This window comes from Ranitomeya imitator, chromosome 7, assembly GCF_032444005.1.
Source record: "Ranitomeya imitator isolate aRanImi1 chromosome 7, aRanImi1.pri, whole genome shotgun sequence".
NCBI classification, from domain to species: Eukaryota; Metazoa; Chordata; class Amphibia; order Anura; family Dendrobatidae; genus Ranitomeya; species Ranitomeya imitator.
In genome coordinates, this window is record NC_091288.1 from 17,208,337 (window position 1) to 17,228,329 (window position 19,993).

Below are 19,993 nucleotides of genomic sequence, written 5' to 3' on the forward strand. Positions count from 1 at the left end.
GCAATTTTCAAAATTTGAATGATTATCCCTTTAATCCAGATGATCATACCACAGCAAACCATTAATAAATAACATTTCCCACATGTCTGCTTTACATCAGCACCATTTGTAAAATGTTATTTTATTTTGTTAGCATTTTAGGAGGTTTAAAAATGTAGCAGTAATTTTTCATTTTTTCAAGGAAATTTACTAAATTTATTTTTTTGTTGACTTATCCTTGTTTGAAGTGACTTTAGGGGTCCCATATATTGGGAAACCCCCAAACATGATACCATTTTAAAAACAGCACCCCCTGACATATCAAAAACTGCTGTCAGGTAGTTTATTAACCCTTCAGGTGCTTTACAGGAATTAATGCAAAGTGGCATGACAGAAATGAAAATGTGTATTTTTACCACCTAAATGCCTCTAACTTCTGAACAGGTTACAACAGCCGTCAGACTCTAAGGTCGCTATTTGGTCATGAATTGCCACGGCAAACATCAGGACCATGCCATCAAGATCTGAGGGCACCGATTGGGATAAAGAGGAAGCCCCCACACTCTGTTAACCATTTATAATGATGTAGTCACTATTTACAGCAGCATCTAAGGGGTTAAACAGATTTCTACGGTACAAACGCTTATTGTGGCTGATGCAGAAAGTTGTCAGCTATAGTGCTCAACTGACAGATGCTGTTTTGTTACCTGTATGGAGAGGCTATTCTCTTATATGTGAGGTCAGTTAAAAGACGTATTGGCGGTCATTAAGGGGATATATATATATATAAGAGATTTTTTAATCCCATTCTGTCTTTTTGTTTTATTGCCTTTGGACCATATACTATATACTTTTTACCTTTTACATGAGGCGCCATGGAATCAATGGTGCTCTAAAAGAATAATATACATACCGTATATTTCTATGAGCTTTTAATGTAAACAGTCTGTAAAAAAATGGTCAATTTTCAAGCCAGTTTATTGGAAAATTGGGCACGTTATGATTTTACTATTGTTGGATATGTTTTATAATTTTTATTCTTCCATTGGTCACTGTATCACTGTATGGTAGAACTATATGGACACTCAATAGTTGTATTATTCAGGTGCTATAAAATAGTATTTGGAAATCACTAATCATTTGGTAGTATAGAAGAAGAATTTAAGTTAGTATTATTTAGAACTGCCTGTCATCATTCCATCAGCACTATATGGTGGTATTATTTTTTTATGGGCTATTATTGGGATTTCAGAACAGCAGCTTACACAAAGCTTTGCCAAAATGACATTGCAGGCTTTGATCTAGCCATCAACACCTCCATGTTCCCCATCTTAAGCAAATATGGAACATCTTTTATTTTGAGCAGATATTGTCTATTACCACACCCATATTTTTAAAGGACAAGCCCTCAGGTGACCCTATAGATCCATAATAGAGAAACAATGATTAAGTTCATATTAGTGTAATTTGCTCAAATTAATACGGATCCATCATCTCCCAAAAAACAATGATTTAAAGGGGTTAAAAATATAAAGCCTTTCTCAAATATGTATAATTAGGAAATTTTAAAACTTCATGTCCAATAATAGCGCCGGCCCTTTAAAAATAGGATTCTCGCTATTTTGACTTCCTCTTTCTGAACTAGAAGATACCAGTATGTGCAGAGAGTTTGGCGGTATGCAGCATGGAAACACAGGAGAGATCTGTGCTGCTCTCTTAATGCTGTGTCTTCATGCTGAATGTTATAATAAAGAGACAACGTAACATGAATCCTTGTGTATTATGAAGGAAGAAGAGGAGGCTAGAATCAGCAATTGAAGGTAATCTTGTCACTGGTTCCTGCCTCTGTCTGTGTACTTTATGTAGATAGAGGCTCACATTAACCCTTCTACAAGAAGCTAATTCCTTATTTTGTAATTTAACCATTTACAAGCAGTTTTGTTCTATTTTGCGGAATAACCCATTCGATGCAGCTATGTCCTCCTTTTGCATATTAACCCTTCATAAACAGCTAAGCTCCCTTTGTGAACGTTAACCTTTTTAGGTTGAATTATGTTCTTCTCTTGCAGATTAAAGAGAAAGAGGGAGCACTCCCTGTGTAACACGGCAGCATGATGCGTTACGGATTTAGATCAACTCCTTCTTCAGGTATTACATAATCTACATTAATATATTTTGTATCACCTGGAGTTGATCCAACTAAAAAACGCGTTCATTTAAAGCTTTTTAAAATAATTTTGATCCTCTACACCCTTGGTCCACCATTCCTCCTTGGCAACGCCAGAACACCATTGCGGCAATTTTATTCTACATCTTGATTCTCTTGCAGATTAACCATTTACTAGCAGTTATGTTCTCCTCTTACAGGTAACACTACACAGCTAAGCCTTCCTCTTGTATTTTACCACTTTAGCAGCAGCTGTGTCCTCCTCCTTTTATCTGGGCTCAATAATACACAGAGATATCACATGTTATATCATGACTGATATCTAATAATATTCCATATGAAGTAAAGTTCAGGCTTCTTGTTGGAAGTGAAGAAAATATTTGTCTGATTTGCGTTTAGTTGATTCATTGCCATTTGGGATGTTTTAGTGAATTAAATCCACCATGTTTGCGATTCTTTTTTGGTGATTTTTAAAAAATAAAGCAATTGAGTCTCCCATTTTATTCTGTGGAATAGTGAATTGGTAAAATGGTGAAACAGGCTAAGTCCTTCCAGATCTGACCACAAGGTTGGTTTTCACCATTTAGGTCTTGTATACATCAAATCTGCCAGTCTCATAGTTAGTATCTTCCACCACATTTTTTTCTCACCCTTGAAAAAGAAAATGTGTATTTCTGTGATTATCCATTGCCTTGCTGGAATATACCAAACTGCATTTACTTGTCTGCTAAACTGCTGCTATTAACCACTGCCCTGCTGGAAGACAGACTGCATTTACTTGTCTGTTACATTGCTGCTATTAACCATTGCCCTGCTGGAAGATATCAGACTGCATTTAATTCTCTGTTACCCTGCTGCTATTAACCACTGCCCTGCTGGAAGATAGCAGACTGTATTTAATTCTCTGTTACATTGCTGCTATTAACCATTGACCTGCTGGAAGATATCAGACTGCATTTAATTCTCTGTTACATTGCTGCTATTAACCATTGCCCTGCTGGATACCAGACTGCACTTACTTCTCAATTACTCCTGTTACTGCCTATACTGCTACTGTTCCCTGACTCTGCTCCATCTTGCTACCTGGTATATCCACACACTTGGCGGTGCTTGATTTGAGCTACCTGCTCCGCTCTTTTTTGCCGTCCTGCATACACCACTTTTGTGGTCCTTGCTGATGCACGTGTCATCCCTCAAGACCTTATTCTCTGCAATGTCGCCTCCACTCCGTGCAGTTCGCCTCAGACCTACAGCATAGAGAATCCACCTCTCCAGGAGAGCCTATAACAAATTTAATCTAAGGGATCTTTTTATTTTTTTTCCCCATAAGTGATAGATCCTCTTTAGGATCATCATGAACTTACCTCTCTATAAATCTCAATATACCATAAATATCCTCATTGAAATGGATGAAAAAATAGGTTCCTTTCTCTGCAACTGATCGCTTATCAATTCTGAGCTCATCCGCTCTCCAGTGAAATCATTCAAACTGCAGGCAGATCTGTAATTCGTTTTAATTAGTTAGAAAAAAATAACTGTAATTAAAGTCTAAGAACTGATTCTTATTAGGCGATAAAATGATCTACGTTCAGTTTTATATCTCATCTGCAGTAAATGGTAATATCCTCTCTTCTAAAAATGCTGACTTTCTTGCCTTTCAAAATGGGTTCAAAAATATAATGCAATGTTAAAAAGGAAAAAAAAAAAAAAAGAAAATGAAATAAATGGCTTCTACAGAAGTTATAAAGTCCAGATTAAAAAAATTGGATCCTGGGGAAAAAGAGCCCCACTATCACCAACACTATGCTAATCTGTGCCCTCTTGGGTTTGGAAAATATACCCCAATCCTCATAAGGATATGAAGAAATATAGCCTACATTTCAATCATATATTATTTTAGTGTTTTACTCCACTGGACCACCAGGGCTCATACGGATTTCCTAAAGGACACAATGGAAAGTAGTAAACTTCAAGAACATTATCAGAAAATAATCTTACAGTTTGGGTCCAACGTGAAGTTATAAAACCAAAGACAAAATTAGACAATAGGAAATAAATCAGCCTCACTATCACCACTAGACACCAGGGAGAGAAGGTATTATATACGGTAATATCCTATGTCATGTATACCCATTTGAGTTTGGGAACTATACCATATCCTATACCTTACGATTATATCATATACTAGATGGTGGCCCAATTCTAACGCATCGGGTATTGTAAAATATGCATTTCCACGTAGTATATTGCACAGCCCACGTAGTATATTGCCCAGCCACGTAGTATATTGCCCAGCCATGTAGTATATTGCCCAGTCACGTAGTATATTGCCCAGCCACGTAGTATATTGCTCAGCCACGTACTGTATTGCTCAGCCACGTAGTATATTGCCCAGCCACGTAGTATATTTCCCAGCCACGTAGTATATTGCCCAGTGACGTAGTATATTGCCCAGCCACGTAGTATATTGGCCAGCCACGTAGTATATTGGCCAGCCACGTAGTACAGTGGGGCAAAAAAGTATTTAGTCAGTCAGCAATAGTGCAAGTTCCACCACTTAAAAAGATGAGAGGCGTCTGTAATTTACATCATAGGTAGACCTCAACTATGGGAGACAAACTGAGAAAAAAAAAATCCAGAAAATCACATTGTCTGTTTTTTTAACAATTTATTTGCATAATATGGTGGAAAATAAGTATTTGGTCAGAAACAAAATTTCATCTCAATACTTTGTAATATATCCTTTGTTGGCAATGACAGAGGTCAAACGTTTTCTGTAAGTCTTCACAAGGTTGCCACACACTGTTGTTGGTATGTTGGCCCATTCCTCCATGCAGATCTCCTCTAGAGCAGTGATGTTTTTGGCTCCAAAGGTTTTCTATAGGGTTGAGATCTGGAGACTGGCTAGGCCACTCCAGGACCTTGAAATGCTTCTTACGAAGCCACTCCTTCGTTGCCCTGGCGGTGTGCTTTGGATCATTGTCATGTTGAAAGACCCAGCCACGTTTCATCTTCAATGCCCTTGCTGATGGAAGGAGGTTTGCACTCAAAATCTCACGATACATGGCCCCATTCATTCTTTCATGTACCCGGATCAGTCGTCCTGGCCCCTTTGCAGAGAAACAGCCCCAAAGCATGATGTTTCCACCACCATGCTTTGCAGTAGGTATGGTGTTTGATGGATGCAACTCAGTATTCTTTTTCCTCCAAACACGACAAGTTGTGTTTCTACCAAACAGTTCCAGTTTGGTTTCATCAGACCATAGGACATTCTCCCAAAACTCCTCTGGATCATCCAAATGCCCTCTAGCAAACTTCAGACGGGCCCGGACATGTACTGGCTTAAGCAGTGGGACACGTCTGGCACTGCAGGATCTGAGTCCATGGTGGCGTAGTGTGTTACTTATGGTAGGCCTTGTTACATTGGTCCCAGCTCTCTGCAGTTCATTCACTAGGTTCCGCCGCGTTGTTCTGGGATTTTTGCTCACCGTTCTTGTGATCATTCTGACCCCACGGGGTGGGATTTTGCGTGGAGCCCCAGATCGAGGGAGATTATCAGTGGTCTTGTATGTCTTCCATTTTCTAATTATTGCTCCCACTGTTGATTTCTTCACTCCAAGCTGGTTGGCTATTGCAGATTCAGTCTTCCCAGCCTGGTGCAGGGCTACAATTTTGTTTCTGGTGTCCTTTGACAGCTCTTTGGTCTTCACCATAATGGAGTTTGGAGCCAGACTGTTTGAGGGTGTGCACAGGTGTCTTTTTATACTGATAACAAGTTTAAACAGGTGCCATTACTACAGGTAATGAGTGGAGGAAAGAGGAGACTCTTAAAGAAGAAGTTACAGGTCTCTGAGAGCCAGAAATCTTGATTGTTTGTTTCTGACCAAATACTTATTTTCCACCATAATATGCAAATAAATTGTTAAAAAAAACAGACAATGTGATTTTCTGGATTTTTTTTTCTCAGTTTGTCTCCCATAGTTGAGGTCTACCTATGATGTAAATTACAGACGCCTCTCATCTTTTTAAGTGGTGGAACTTGCACTATTGCTGACTGACTAAATACTTTTTTGCCCCACTGTATATTGCCCAGCCATGTAGTATATTGCCCAGCCACATAGTATATTGCCCAGCTACGTGGTATATTGCACAGCGACGTAGTATACAGCACAGAGCCACGTAGTATACAGCACAGCCACGTAGTATATTGCCCAGTCATGTAGTATATTGGCCAGCCACGTAGTATATTGCCCAGCGCCACGTAGTATATTGCCCAGACATGTATGCAACAGGTTAAAAAAGAGTTAAAATAAAAAATAAACATATACTCACCTTCCGAGGGCCACTTGTAGTCCTGTCGCTTGTGTGCGGTGCAGACAGCAGCTTCCGGTCCCAGGGTTGGATGAGTGCAGGACCTTTGATGACGTCGCAGTCACATGACCGTGACGTCATGGAAGGTCCTTCTTGCATAGCATCCTTGGCCCCGGAACCTGCCGCTTGCACTGCCGAGGAGAGGACGTGATGACGGAGAGGGAGAATAGCAGGTTTTTTGTTTTTTTTATTATTTTTAACATTACATTTTTTTACTATTGATGCCGCATAGGCAGCATCAATAGTAAAAAGTTGGGGACACACATGGTTAATAGCAATGGTAACGGAGTGCGTTACCCGCGGCATAACACGGTCCGTTACCGCCGGCATTAACCCTGTGTGAGCGGTGACCGGAGGGGAGTATGCGGGCGCCGGGCAGTGACTGCGGGGAGGAAGGAGCGGCCATTTTCTTCCAGACTGTGCCTGTCGCTGATTGGTCGTGGCTGTTTTGCCGCGACCAATCAGCGACTTGGATTTCCATGACAGACAGAGGCCGCGACCAATGAATATCCGTGACAGACAGACAGAAGGACAGACGGAAGTGACCCTTAGACAAATATACAGTAGGTTATTAAACCACTGGACCACCAGGGTCTATAAGGCTATCCTAAGACAGAAATGAAGGGGTAGAAACTTGAAAAATCTATATCGGGTCCTCGCCTTCCAAGTGCCATTTATAAAATTGGTATCTTCTTAAGTGGTGAAATTGGCTTAAGGTTCCCTCAGACGCTATGCCCCTGTTTAAAGAATTATAGTATCTGTACAGAACCCCGAGGAATACAACCTACTTTCTTTACACCCACTGTAAAACATGAATTAGAATAACCAGTATTAGAATATTTTTAAATTATTTAAATACTTTCCATGTACCGGACCACCAGGAGTTATAAGACTCCCCTAAAAGCTATCATGACTTAAAAGTCTTCTACTCACAGGACCAACTAAAATTAAAACGGCATTTACTCCAATTTCATCTTTCATTAACGTAAAACTCCAAATAGCTCCCTTGTTCTTCCACCAGACCACCAGGAGTTATAAGGCTCCCGTAAAAGCTATCAGGGATAAAAGGTCTTATCCTGACAAAGGACCATCTAGTATTAAAAGGTCTTCAGGGAAAATAAATAGCTTACATTTTCCTCATTCACTGACTTAAAACCCCATCTATCTCTTTCTTCCACTAGACCACCAGGGGTTATAAATCTCCTTCTCCTTACAAAGAACCACCCAAATTAATAAGTCTCCAAACAACATAACTTTACTCCACCTTTCCTTTTGATTGCATAACAGGAATTAAAACCCAATATATCTACTTTTTTTCCCCCACTAGGCCACCAGGGATTTCATAATTCATTAATGGTAACATTTCTATATTTTAGAAATTAGTAAAAACACCTGCTGTTTAGGAATATACAGTATGATAGCAAGTGAAATAAGATCGTTCACTTTCTTAAATGAAATCACAAACATTTATAAAATATGAGAATACACAGACTATGAGATAAATATTAATGTGATAAACTACGTTAAGTCGATCTCTCATCATTTCCTTTCTAGGTCTCCCTGGATGCTGGAGCCCGCCACACGTCTCATTGCTATGGAAACAAGAGATGTTGAAGATCGGTCCCATGACACCCGGATGGTGACACAATGTGAATGAGGACAGCGCACTTCTGCGCACGGACATTAGCACAACGCGGGGATTTGATGGATAAGAAAGAAAGAAAGACAGAAAGAAAGAAAGAGTAGGGAAAGAAAGAAAGAAAAAGGAAAAAGAAAGAAAGAGAAAGAGTAGGGAAAGAAAGAAAGAAAGAAAGAAAGAAAGAAAGAAAGAAAGAAAGAAAGAAAGAAAGAAAGAGTCGGGAAAGAAAGAGAGAAAGCAAGAAAGAGTAGGGAAAGAAAGAGAAAGAGAGAAAGAAAGAGTAGGGAAAGAAAGAGAAAGAAAGAAAAGGAAAAAGAAAGAAAAGGAAAAAGAAAGAAAGAGAGACTAGGGAGAGAAAGAAAGAAAAAGGAAAAAGAAAGAAAGAAAAAAGAAAGAAAGAAAAAAGAAAAGAAAGAAAGAGAAAGAAAAAGAAAAAGAAAGAAAGAAAAAGAAAGAAAAAAAGAAAGAACAAGAAAGAAAGAAAGAGTCGGGAAAGAAAGAGAGAAAGAGAGAAAGAAAGAGTAGGGAAAGAAAGAGAAAGAGAGAAAGAAAAAGGAAAAAGAAAGAAAGAGAAAGAGTAGGGAGAGAAAGAAAGAAAAAGGAAAAAGAAAGAAAGAAAAAAGAAAGAAAGAAAAAAGAAAAGAAAGAAAGAAAGAGTAGGGAAAGAGAGAGAAAGAAAGAGTAGGGAAAGAGAGAAAGAAAGAGTAGAGAAGAAAGAAAGAAAGAAAGAAAGAAAAAGAAAGAAAAAAAAAGACAAAAGAAAAAGGAAAGAAAAGTTAAAAAGAAAACGAAAAAGTAGTAAATAGATAGATATGAAATAGACGGATATATATGAGATAGATTCACATTGTTTTATTATTTTGTTTATTATGTTTTTTATTATAATAAATTAATAAAACGTTTGATTATGGCAGCATCTGTATTTCTTTGTCTTTCTTTCATCTTTAAACTAACGTCTGTTCTATAAAAAATGATGTTCTGGTCTATGATTACACTCACAGAGGTGCAGATCTTCTAATAGCCGTCATTGTTTTTCAGTGCAATTGTACCGAAGTGTATCTAGACATAAATAATCCCACCAAACCCCAACATGAAATATACTGCCACTGTCTGCAGCCCATCTACCGCACATATTACAGCATCACTATATTAGATATTGTAGCCCCAGGCACAGCAATATGTATTCCGCAGAGTGATCAATCCTCACTAACCAGAATAAAGTCACATAAGCTCTAGTTTATGGCTTCAGGTCAGTGGATGAGGGGCACGGTTTTCTTACATTGTAAGTATAATAAAAAACAACTGCACCATAAAATAGCAAAATATGTATCTGATATCAGAAGCCCCTCAAGACTGGGCTGCATTAAAAAAAAAGCTAGAGAGGCAGTCTCATCTGGGTTTAGGGCAAATGTATTAATACTTTAACATGTTATGACTTCGACTAGTAGTTATATTGTGGTATGTGGGGCAGTATTATAGTAGTTATATTCTTGTACATAGGGGCAGTATTATAGTAGTTATATTCTTGTACATAGGGGTCAGTATTATAGTAGTTATATTCTTGTACATAGGGGCAGTATTATAGCAGTTATATTCTTGTACATAGTGGGCAGTATTATAGTAGTTATATTCTTGTACATAGTGGGCAGTATTATAGTAGTTATATTCTTGTACATAGTGGGCAGTATTATAGTAGTTTTATTCTTGTACATAGGGGCAGTATTATAGTAGTTATATTCTTGTACATAGGAGCGGTATTATAGTAGTTATATTCTTGTACATAGGAGGCAGTGTTATAGTAGTTTTATTCTTGTACATAGGGGCAGTATTATAGTAGTTATATTCTTGTACATAGGGGTCAGTATTATAGTAGTTATATTCTTGTACATAGGGGCAGTATTATAGTAGTTATATTCCTGCACATAGGGGCAGTATTATAGTAGTTATATTCTTGTACACAGGAGCAGTATTATAGTAGTTATATTCTTCTACATAGGAGCAGTATTATAGTAGTTATATTCTTGTACATAGGGGTCAGTATTATAGTAGTTATATTCTTGTACATAGGGGCAGTATTATAGTAGTTCTATTCTTGTACATAGGAGCAGTATTATAGTAGTTCTATTCTTGTACATAGGAGCAGTATTATAGTAGTTATATTCTTGTACATAGGGATCAGTATTATAGTAGTTATATTCTTGCACATAGGGGCAGTATTATGCTAGTTATATTCTTGTACATAGGAGCAGTATTATAGTAGTTATATTCTTGTACATAGGGGTCAGTATTATAGTAGTTATATTCTTGTACATAGGAGCAGTATTATAGTAGTTATATTCTTGTATATAGGGAGCAGTATTATAGTAGTTCTATTCTTGTACATAGGAGCAGTATTATAGTAGTTATATTCTTGTATATAGGGGCAGTATTATAGTAGTTATATTCTTGTACATAGTGGGCAGTATTATAGTAGTTATATTCTTGTACATAGGAGGCAGTGTTATAGTAGTTTTATTCTTGTACATAGGGGCAGTATTATAGTAGTTATATTCTTGTACATAGGAGCGGTATTATAGTAGTTATATTCTTGTACATAGGAGGCAGTGTTATAGTAGTTTTATTCTTGTACATAGGGGCAATATTATAGTAGTTATATTCTTGTACATAGGGGCAGTATTATAGTAGTTATATTCTTGTACATAGGGGCAGTATTATAGTAGTTATATTCTTGTACATAGGGGCAGTATTATAGTAGTTATATTCTTGTACATAGGGGGCAGTATTACAGTAGTTATATTCTTTTATGCACAGGCAGTATTATAGTAGATATATTTTTCTCTATTGGTCCATCTATACCATTGATCACATTTTCCAAACATTCCAAAAATCCTTTGACAAACATGATCAATAAAAGCCTGAATTTTCCTTATTTTAGAAGTGTGAATTTACAGATATATTTTGAGATTGTTTTGTTAATTAAGCAAGGTGTAAATTGGGATGTCTATATATGAGGAATGATGGTGACGTTAGACAAACTCATGAATACCTTCCTGACTGTGTGTGATATGGCAGCACGTCAAAGTGTGAACTGAGCTGCGATGGCAGATCTAATTTTGCAAAATCAGCTGAGAATATCAGTCCAGGGCTGAGTCTCTAGCTTCATTCTCATGAGCTTAGATACAGGTCAGTGCCGGCATCTCGCTGAACTTTAATCACTTCTGTTCTTGGTCCCTAAAAATAATAACGAGAGGACTGTTAGACCCTTTACCGGATGGCTGTATAGGGCATTTACCAGGGCATCATAAGACATCGCCTCTCGGCTGACACCATCTTCGGGATCATGCATGACTTGATGACTTGAATATGTCTTGCTCGTTACGCTCTGAAGACAAGACGCTTGCATGGCACATTGGTTACAGTGTTCTGGGTCAGACATACATGGATAATCAAATTCTTTCTGCTGGAAGCAGAGAACAGAAGGCAAAGCTTGTGGCCAAAGCTCTACTCTCATTTCCTCTTTATATCCTATTGCAAGTCTGGATCTTCTTAACCCCTTCCTCTAAAATGACGTACAGGCTCAAACAATGAAAAAAGTTGTGCAAATTAATATTGTGTAAGTCAAAAGAATACCTAAAAAAAAAAATACTACTATAGCTGATGAAATGCCAAGAGACAAAAGTGAAAATTGTTAAGCTTTCAAAGCATGCCGATCAATTTACCCAAAGCTTGTAAAAATCCATAATGTTGCTGCCCTCATTCCCCAGAATAAGATGAAACTTTTTTTTTTACAAAGCAAAGACCATTCTAATATGTCAAGGATATGTCCCAATTCTCCCACTCTATCATGCCATCCACTTTTTTTTAGTAGGTGGTTTCTCTCCATCAGCATTCTGTCAGCATTACAGGTGTGGGAACTTTTATTCTTTTATTGGGTAACCCACTTGACGATAGAAGGATGTAGTTCAATAAAAGGAGCAAAGTCCTGAACTAAAAGTCTGTCTCTTTTTCTTTCTTGTATACAGTTTGACAGATGGATGAGTACGAGCAGAGAGACAAATAATTGCCCCCACTTCATTTAGAATAACAATGTCCTGCCCTTACTTTACAGAGAGACAAAAAACCACCTCAACTTCCTGTGCAGAATCAAAGACACGCCCCCACTTCCTCTATAGAAACAAAGACACACCCACTTCCTCTATAGAAACAAAGACACGCCCCCACTTCCTCTATAGAAACAAAGACACACCCACTTCCTCTATAGAAACAAAGACACGCCCCCACTTCCTCTATAGAAACAAAGACACGCCCCCACTTCCTCTATAGAAACAAAGACACGCCCCCACTTCCTCTATAGCAACAAAGACACGCCTCCTCTTCCTCTACAGAAGCAAAGACATGCCTCCACTTCCTCTATAGCAACAAAGACACGCCTCCTCTTCCTCTACAGAAGCAAAGACATGCCTCCACTTCCTCTATCCAAACAAAGACACTCCCCACTTCCTCTATACAAACAAAAACACGCCTCCACTTCCTCTATAGAATCAAAGACACTCCCCACTTCCTCTATACAAGCAAATACACGCCTCCACTTCCTCTATAGAAACAAAGACACGCCCCCACTTCCTCCATACAATGACACACCCCACTTCCTCTATACAAACAAAGACACGCCCCCACTTCCTACAGAAACAAAGACACGCCCCCACTTCCTACAGAAACAAATACACCCCCCCATTTCTTCTACAGAAGCAAAGACACGCCCCCACTTCCTCCATACAATGACACCCCCACTTCCTCTATACAAACAAAGACACGCCCCCACTTCCTACAGAAACAAAGACACACCCCCACTTCCTCTATAGAAACAATGACACGCCCCCACTTCCTCTATATCATCAAATACATGCCCCCACTTCCCCTGCAGAATTGAAGAACTGCTTATCCCCATCATCCTCTCCACAAAGGACTTATCCCCATCATCCTCTCCACAAAGGATTTATCCCCATCATCCCCTCCACAAAGGAATTATCCCCATCATCCTCTCTACAAAGGAATTATCCCCATCATCCCCTCCACAAAGGACTTATCCCCATTATCCTCCCCACAAAGGACTTATCCCCATCATCCTCCCCACCAAGGACTTATCCCCATCATCCGCCCCACAAAGGACTTATCCCCATCATCCTCTCCACCAAGGACTTATCCCCATCATCCTCCCCACAAAGGACTTATCCCCATCATCCTCCCCACAAAGGACTTATCCCCATCATCCTCTCCACAAAGGATTTATCCCCATCATCCTCCCCACAAAGGACTTATCCCCATCATCCTCCCCACAAAGGATTTATCCCCATGATCCCCTCCACCAATGACTTCTCATTATCCAATCCCCCATAGATTTTTTTTATCCTCCACTTTGCTAATCCTTTTCCTTGATCTTGAATCCTCCAAATGACGCATCTCTCTAACCCCCACACAGTTAATGTCACGTTTCTCCAACCTGCTATTGATAAATGTCTCATACTCTCCTCATTCATCCCACCAATAATTTATTTCTCTATCATTTGGATTCTTCTTCAATGTGCGCTCCACCAATAATGTATGCTTTTACCCTCCACAAATTCATTGTTTTTCCACTCCATTATGCTCCTAAACACTGACTTTTACTCTAATCATCCACTGCATTATTTCTCTATCAACCCATAACTATTGATTTATACTTCTAATATCCTCTCTACCCAATCACTATAACAGTACACGATCCTCTTCACACAAGGATGTAACCTTCTATGTTCACAACACCATCATCTCCACTCCACCAATGACTTATCCCCATCATCCACTCCACTGCTGAATTATCCCCATCATCCACTCCACCAATGACTTATCCCCATCATCCACTCCACTGCTGAATTATCCCCATCATCCACTCCACCAATGACTCATCCCCATCATCCACTCCACTGCTGAATTATCCCCATCATCCACTCCACCAATGACTTATCCCCATCATCCACTCCACTGCTGAATTATCCCCATCATCCAATCCACCAATGACTTATCCCATCATCCACTCCACTGCTGAATTATCCCCATCATCCACTCCACCAATGACTTATCCCCATCATCCACTCCACTGCTGAATTATCCCCATCATCCACTCCACTGCTGAATTATCCCCATCATCCACTCCACCGCTGAATTATCCCCATCATCCACTCCACTGCTGAATTATCCCCATCATCCACTCCACCAATGACTTATCCCCATCATCCACTCCACTGCTGAATTATCCCTATCATCCACTCCACCAATGACTCATCCCCATCATCCACTCCACTGCTGAATTATCCCCATCATCCACTCCACCAATGACTCATCCCCATCATCCACTCCACTGTTGAATTATCCCCATCATCCACTCAACCAATGACTTATCCCTGAATTATCCCCATCATCCACTCCACCAATGACTCATCCCCATCATCCACTCCACTGCTGAATTATCCCCATCATCCACTCAACCAATGACTTATCCCCATCATCCACTCCACTGCTGAATTATCCCCATCATCCAATCCACCAATGACTTATCCCATCATCCACTCCACTGCTGAATTATCCCCATCATCCACTCCACCAATGACTTATCCCCATCATCCACTCCACTGCTGAATTATCCCCATCATCCACTCCACTGCTGAATTATCCCCATCATCCACTCCACCAATGACTTATCCCCATCATCCACTCCACTGCTGAATTATCCCCATCATCCACTCCACCAATGACTTATCCCCATCATCCACTCCACTGCTGAATTATCCCCATCATCCACTCCACCAATGACTCATCCCCATCATCCTCTCCACTGCTGAATTATCCCCATCATCCACTCCACCAATGACTCATCCCCATCATCCACTCCACTGCTGAATTATCCCCATCATCCACTCAACCAATGACTTATCCCCATCATCCACTCCACTGCTGAATTATCCCCATCATCCAATCCACCAATGACTTATCCCATCATCCACTCCACTGCTGAATTATCCCCATCATCCACTCCACCAATGACTTATCCCCATCATCCACTCCACTGCTGAATTATCCCCATCATCCACTCCACTGCTGAATTATCCCCATCATCCACTCCACCAATGACTTATCCCCATCATCCACTCCACTGCTGAATTATCCCCATCATCCACTCCACCAATGACTCATCCCCATCATCCACTCCACTGCTGAATTATCCCCATCATCCACTCCACCAATGACTTATCCCCATCATCCACTCCACTGCTGAATTATCCCCATCATCCAATCCACCAATGACTTATCCCATCATCCACTCCACTGCTGAATTATCCCTATCATCCACTCCACCAATGACTTATCCCCATCATCCACACCACTGCTGAATTATCCCCATCATCCATTCCACCAATGACTTATCCCCATCATCCACTCCACTGCTGAATTATCCCCATCATCCACTCCACCAATGACTCATCCCCATCCACTCCACTGCTGAATTATCCCCATCATCCATTCCACCAATGACTTATCCCCATCATCCACTCCACTGCTGAATTATCCCCATCATCCAATCCACCAATGACTTATCCCATCATCCACTCCACTGCTGAATTATCCCCATCATCCACTCCACCAATGACTTATCCCCATCATCCACTCCACTGCTGAATTATCCCCATCATCCACTCCACCAATGACTCATCCCCATCATCCACTCCACTGCTGAATTATCCCCATCATCCACTCCACCAATGACTTATCCCCATCATCCACTCCACTGCTGAATTATCCCCATCATCCAATCCACCAATGACTTATCCCATCATCCACTCCACTGCTGAATTATCCCCATCATCCACTCCACCAATGACTTATCCCCATCATCCACTCCACTGCTGAATTATCCCCATCATCCACTCCACTGCTGAATTATCCCCATCATCCACTCCACCAATGACTTATCCCCATCATCCACTCCACTGCTGAATTATCCCCATCATCCACTCCACCAATGACTTATCCCCATCATCCACTCCACTGCTGAATTATCCCTATCATCCACTCCACCAATGACTCATCCCCATCATCCACTCCACTGCTGAATTATCCCCATCATCCACTCCACCAATGACTCATCCCCATCATCCACTCCACTGTTGAATTATCCCCATCATCCACTCAACCAATGACTTATCCCTGAATTATCCCCATCATCCACTCCACCAATGACTCATCCCCATCATCCACTCAACTGCTGAATTATCCCCATCATCCACTCAACCAATGACTTATCCCCATCATCCACTCCACTGCTGAATTATCCCCATCATCCAATCCACCAATGACTTATCCCATCATCCACTCCACTGCTGAATTATCCCCATCATCCACTCCACCAATGACTTATCCCCATCATCCACTCCACTGCTGAATTATCCCCATCATCCACTCCACTGCTGAATTATCCCCATCATCCACTCCACCAATGACTTATCCCCATCATCCACTCCACTGCTGAATTATCCCCATCATCCACTCCACCAATGACTTATCCCCATCATCCACTCCACTGCTGAATTATCCCCATCATCCACTCCACCAATGACTCATCCCCATCATCCTCTCCACTGCTGAATTATCCCCATCATCCACTCTACCAATGACTCATCCCCATCATCCACTCCACTGCTGAATTATCCCCATCATCCACTCAACCAATGACTTATCCCCATCATCCACTCCACTGCTGAATTATCCCCATCATCCAATCCACCAATGACTTATCCCATCATCCACTCCACTGCTGAATTATCCCCATCATCCACTCCACCAATGACTTATCCCCATCATCCACTCCACTGCTGAATTATCCCCATCATCCACTCCACTGCTGAATTATCCCCATCATCCACTCCACCAATGACTTATCCCCATCATCCACTCCACTGCTGAATTATCCCCATCATCCACTCCACCAATGACTCATCCCCATCATCCACTCCACTGCTGAATTATCCCCATCATCCACTCCACCAATGACTTATCCCCATCATCCACTCCACTGCTGAATTATCCCCATCATCCAATCCACCAATGACTTATCCCATCATCCACTCCACTGCTGAATTATCCCTATCATCCACTCCACCAATGACTTATCCCCATCATCCACACCACTGCTGAATTATCCCCATCATCCATTCCACCAATGACTTATCCCATCATCCACTCCACTGCTGAATTATCCCCATCATCCATTCCACCAATGACTTATCCCCATCATCCACTCCACCCATGACTCATCCCTTTCATCCATCTCTCACGTTCCATTTCCCTCCTGTGGTGACTTCTCGGGGACGATTTCCTAGGACTTGGTGCATGATGTAGTAGTGACGTTTTATTCTTCTATTCTACCTCTTCATATATAAGAAGTTGTATCTTCCGGATTCTAGACCTTCCTAACGATACAATCAATTGTATGTGACACATTACTGTTCTCATTCATCACATTCATTATTATGTATCTCAGCACTAATGAGAGTTATAGCTAATTCATTTCATGTCGGATTAATAAGTGTTACAACATAATCCTCCATTACGAATTGTCTGCACTTGGAGGAGACGCCAAATATCTACCAGAGATTAACACTTGAAGCCACAGTACCACTATGACACCAACATCCACAGTAATCTGTTACATGGGACATCTGTGGATGACACCGTTCTGGGGGATGTGATGATCTCTATAAATAACATGTGCGGCAGGTACATTGCAATGTAAATGATATTAGAGGGGTTGTCCGGCCTTATAATACTGATGACCTCCCAATCAGCGGACATTAACATATTTGGGAATCAGTTCTGGGAGATTGACTGCGTGTCCTAGTTATAACTATTTGCTTCCTTAGCATGCAGATATAGTTGAACTCATTGGTGGAGCAGGGAGCAGCCATTGGCTCTCTGCTCCATTATTCAGCTGGCGCAAACCCTCTGCATCATCTGAGACTCGGCACGGGAAGTGCAATGATATCAGTAGAAGGTCTACTCAGCTCATTGTGGCGACGGGGGTAGGTGAACCTTTTTTTTTTTAGCCCATTCTGGGCGAGTGGCACTGTGGAGGTCGTATAATGTTAGAGGGGAACCTTCAGGCATCAGAATATAGGAGGATGCTGAGGACATAATACTGTGTGAGGACCATTGTGGGCAAAGTGGAGGCAGTATAAAGTGTGAGGGGCACTGTGGGGGCATCATACTCTGCGAAGGACATTGCGTAGGACTTCATAATGTGTGAGGACCATTGTGTGAGAAGAGGAGGCATTATAAAGTGCGAGGGGCACTGTGGGGGCATCATACTCTGCGAAGGACATTGTGTAGGACTTCATAATGTGTGAGGACCATTGTGTGCGAAGTGGAGACAGTATAAAGTGCGAGGGGCACTGTGGGGGCATCATACTCTGCGAAGGACATTGCGTAGGACTTCATAATGTGTGAGGACCATTGTGTGAGAAGAGGAGGCATTATAAAGTGCGAGGGGCACTGTGGGGGCATCATACTCTGCGAGGACATTGTGTAGGACTTCATAATGTGTGAGGACCATTGTGTGCGAAGTGGAGACAGTATAAAGTGCGAGGGGCACTGTGGGGGCATCATACTCTGCGAAGGACATTGTGTAGGACTTCATAATGTGTGAGGACCATTGTGTGAGAAGAGGAGGCATTATAAAGTGCGATGGGCACTGTGGGGGCATCATACTCTGCGAAGGACATTGCGTAGGACTTCATAATGTGTGAGGACAACTGTGTGAGGGGCACTGTGGGGGCATTATACTGTGTGAGGAGACACTACGCAGAATCATAGTGTGAGAGTATTACAGTGGAGGCATCATACGGAGGTTCTGCCCTGTGGAGTCATATTGTGTGAGGAGCATTGTGGGGGAATTACACTAAGTAGGGGGAACTGTGGGGCATAATGGGAAATATTAAAATATTATGGGGAGGCATTGTGGGGGGCAATATGCTATGTGGATGGGCATCTTTGGGGCATCATAGTATAACGTATAAAAAGGGTATTAGAGTGGGTGGGAACACTAATGTGTTTCACCGGGGGCACAATTTCCATATTAAGAGTTTGGCTTAGTATAGAGTTTGTGTCCCTCTCTTTCCTGCTATCAAAGTTGGAAGGTATGTAAATAATGATATTACTAACATTATTAATACTAATGATTATTATCATTATATTAAATGTACACTTCTTTACTGCTATTATTACTGATAATATTACTTACTACTTGAAGAAGAATGACATACTAATATACTGTTGGACTAAAGACGGTTGAGCAGTATTTTTTTAGCCGCACCCCTGAATAAATAATGGTCACACCCCCGATTATCTCAAATATCATCTATAAAGTCTATAAAGCCGCCACTTCTCTTGAATAAACTTTTTCTCATCAATTCACTTGGAAAAAGGTAAAATGAAAGCTGTCTGTATCATTGACCTGGGATAAAGTGCATCATATCTTTATGCTCTGACCACATAATTTATTTCCATACTGCATGTAGGGTCCATGATCCTAAATCATCAGTTATAGAGTTTTCTAAGACATCGTACATGTAATTATCGATGCAGAAACCCAACATTCATTCCGCAGGAATATCCTTACATCTCCCCTCCCCCACATGCACAAAAAAAACAACAAAGCTCCGTCTTCCCATAAATCCCCGCTGCTGAGGTTTTTTTTGTATATTAATGTAATATCTGCTGAGCCCACACCTGCAGAAATACCCAGGGAA

At 40.9% G+C, this 19,993-nt stretch overlaps 1 protein-coding gene and 1 long non-coding RNA gene across 2 annotated transcripts in view; one reads left to right on the forward strand and one right to left on the reverse strand.

The window, feature by feature from the left end:
* The window catches only part of TMEM163 (transmembrane protein 163), a 140,671-nt gene that overhangs the window by 73,258 nt on the left and 47,420 nt on the right, over window positions 1–19,993 (reverse strand). The gene's annotated exons all lie outside the window — the stretch shown is intronic.
* On the forward strand, window positions 1,642–8,813 carry LOC138645801 (uncharacterized). The gene is made up of 3 exons (XR_011314763.1): window positions 1,642–1,799; window positions 2,049–2,127; window positions 8,072–8,813. It is a non-coding gene; the product is annotated as an uncharacterized lncRNA (long non-coding RNA).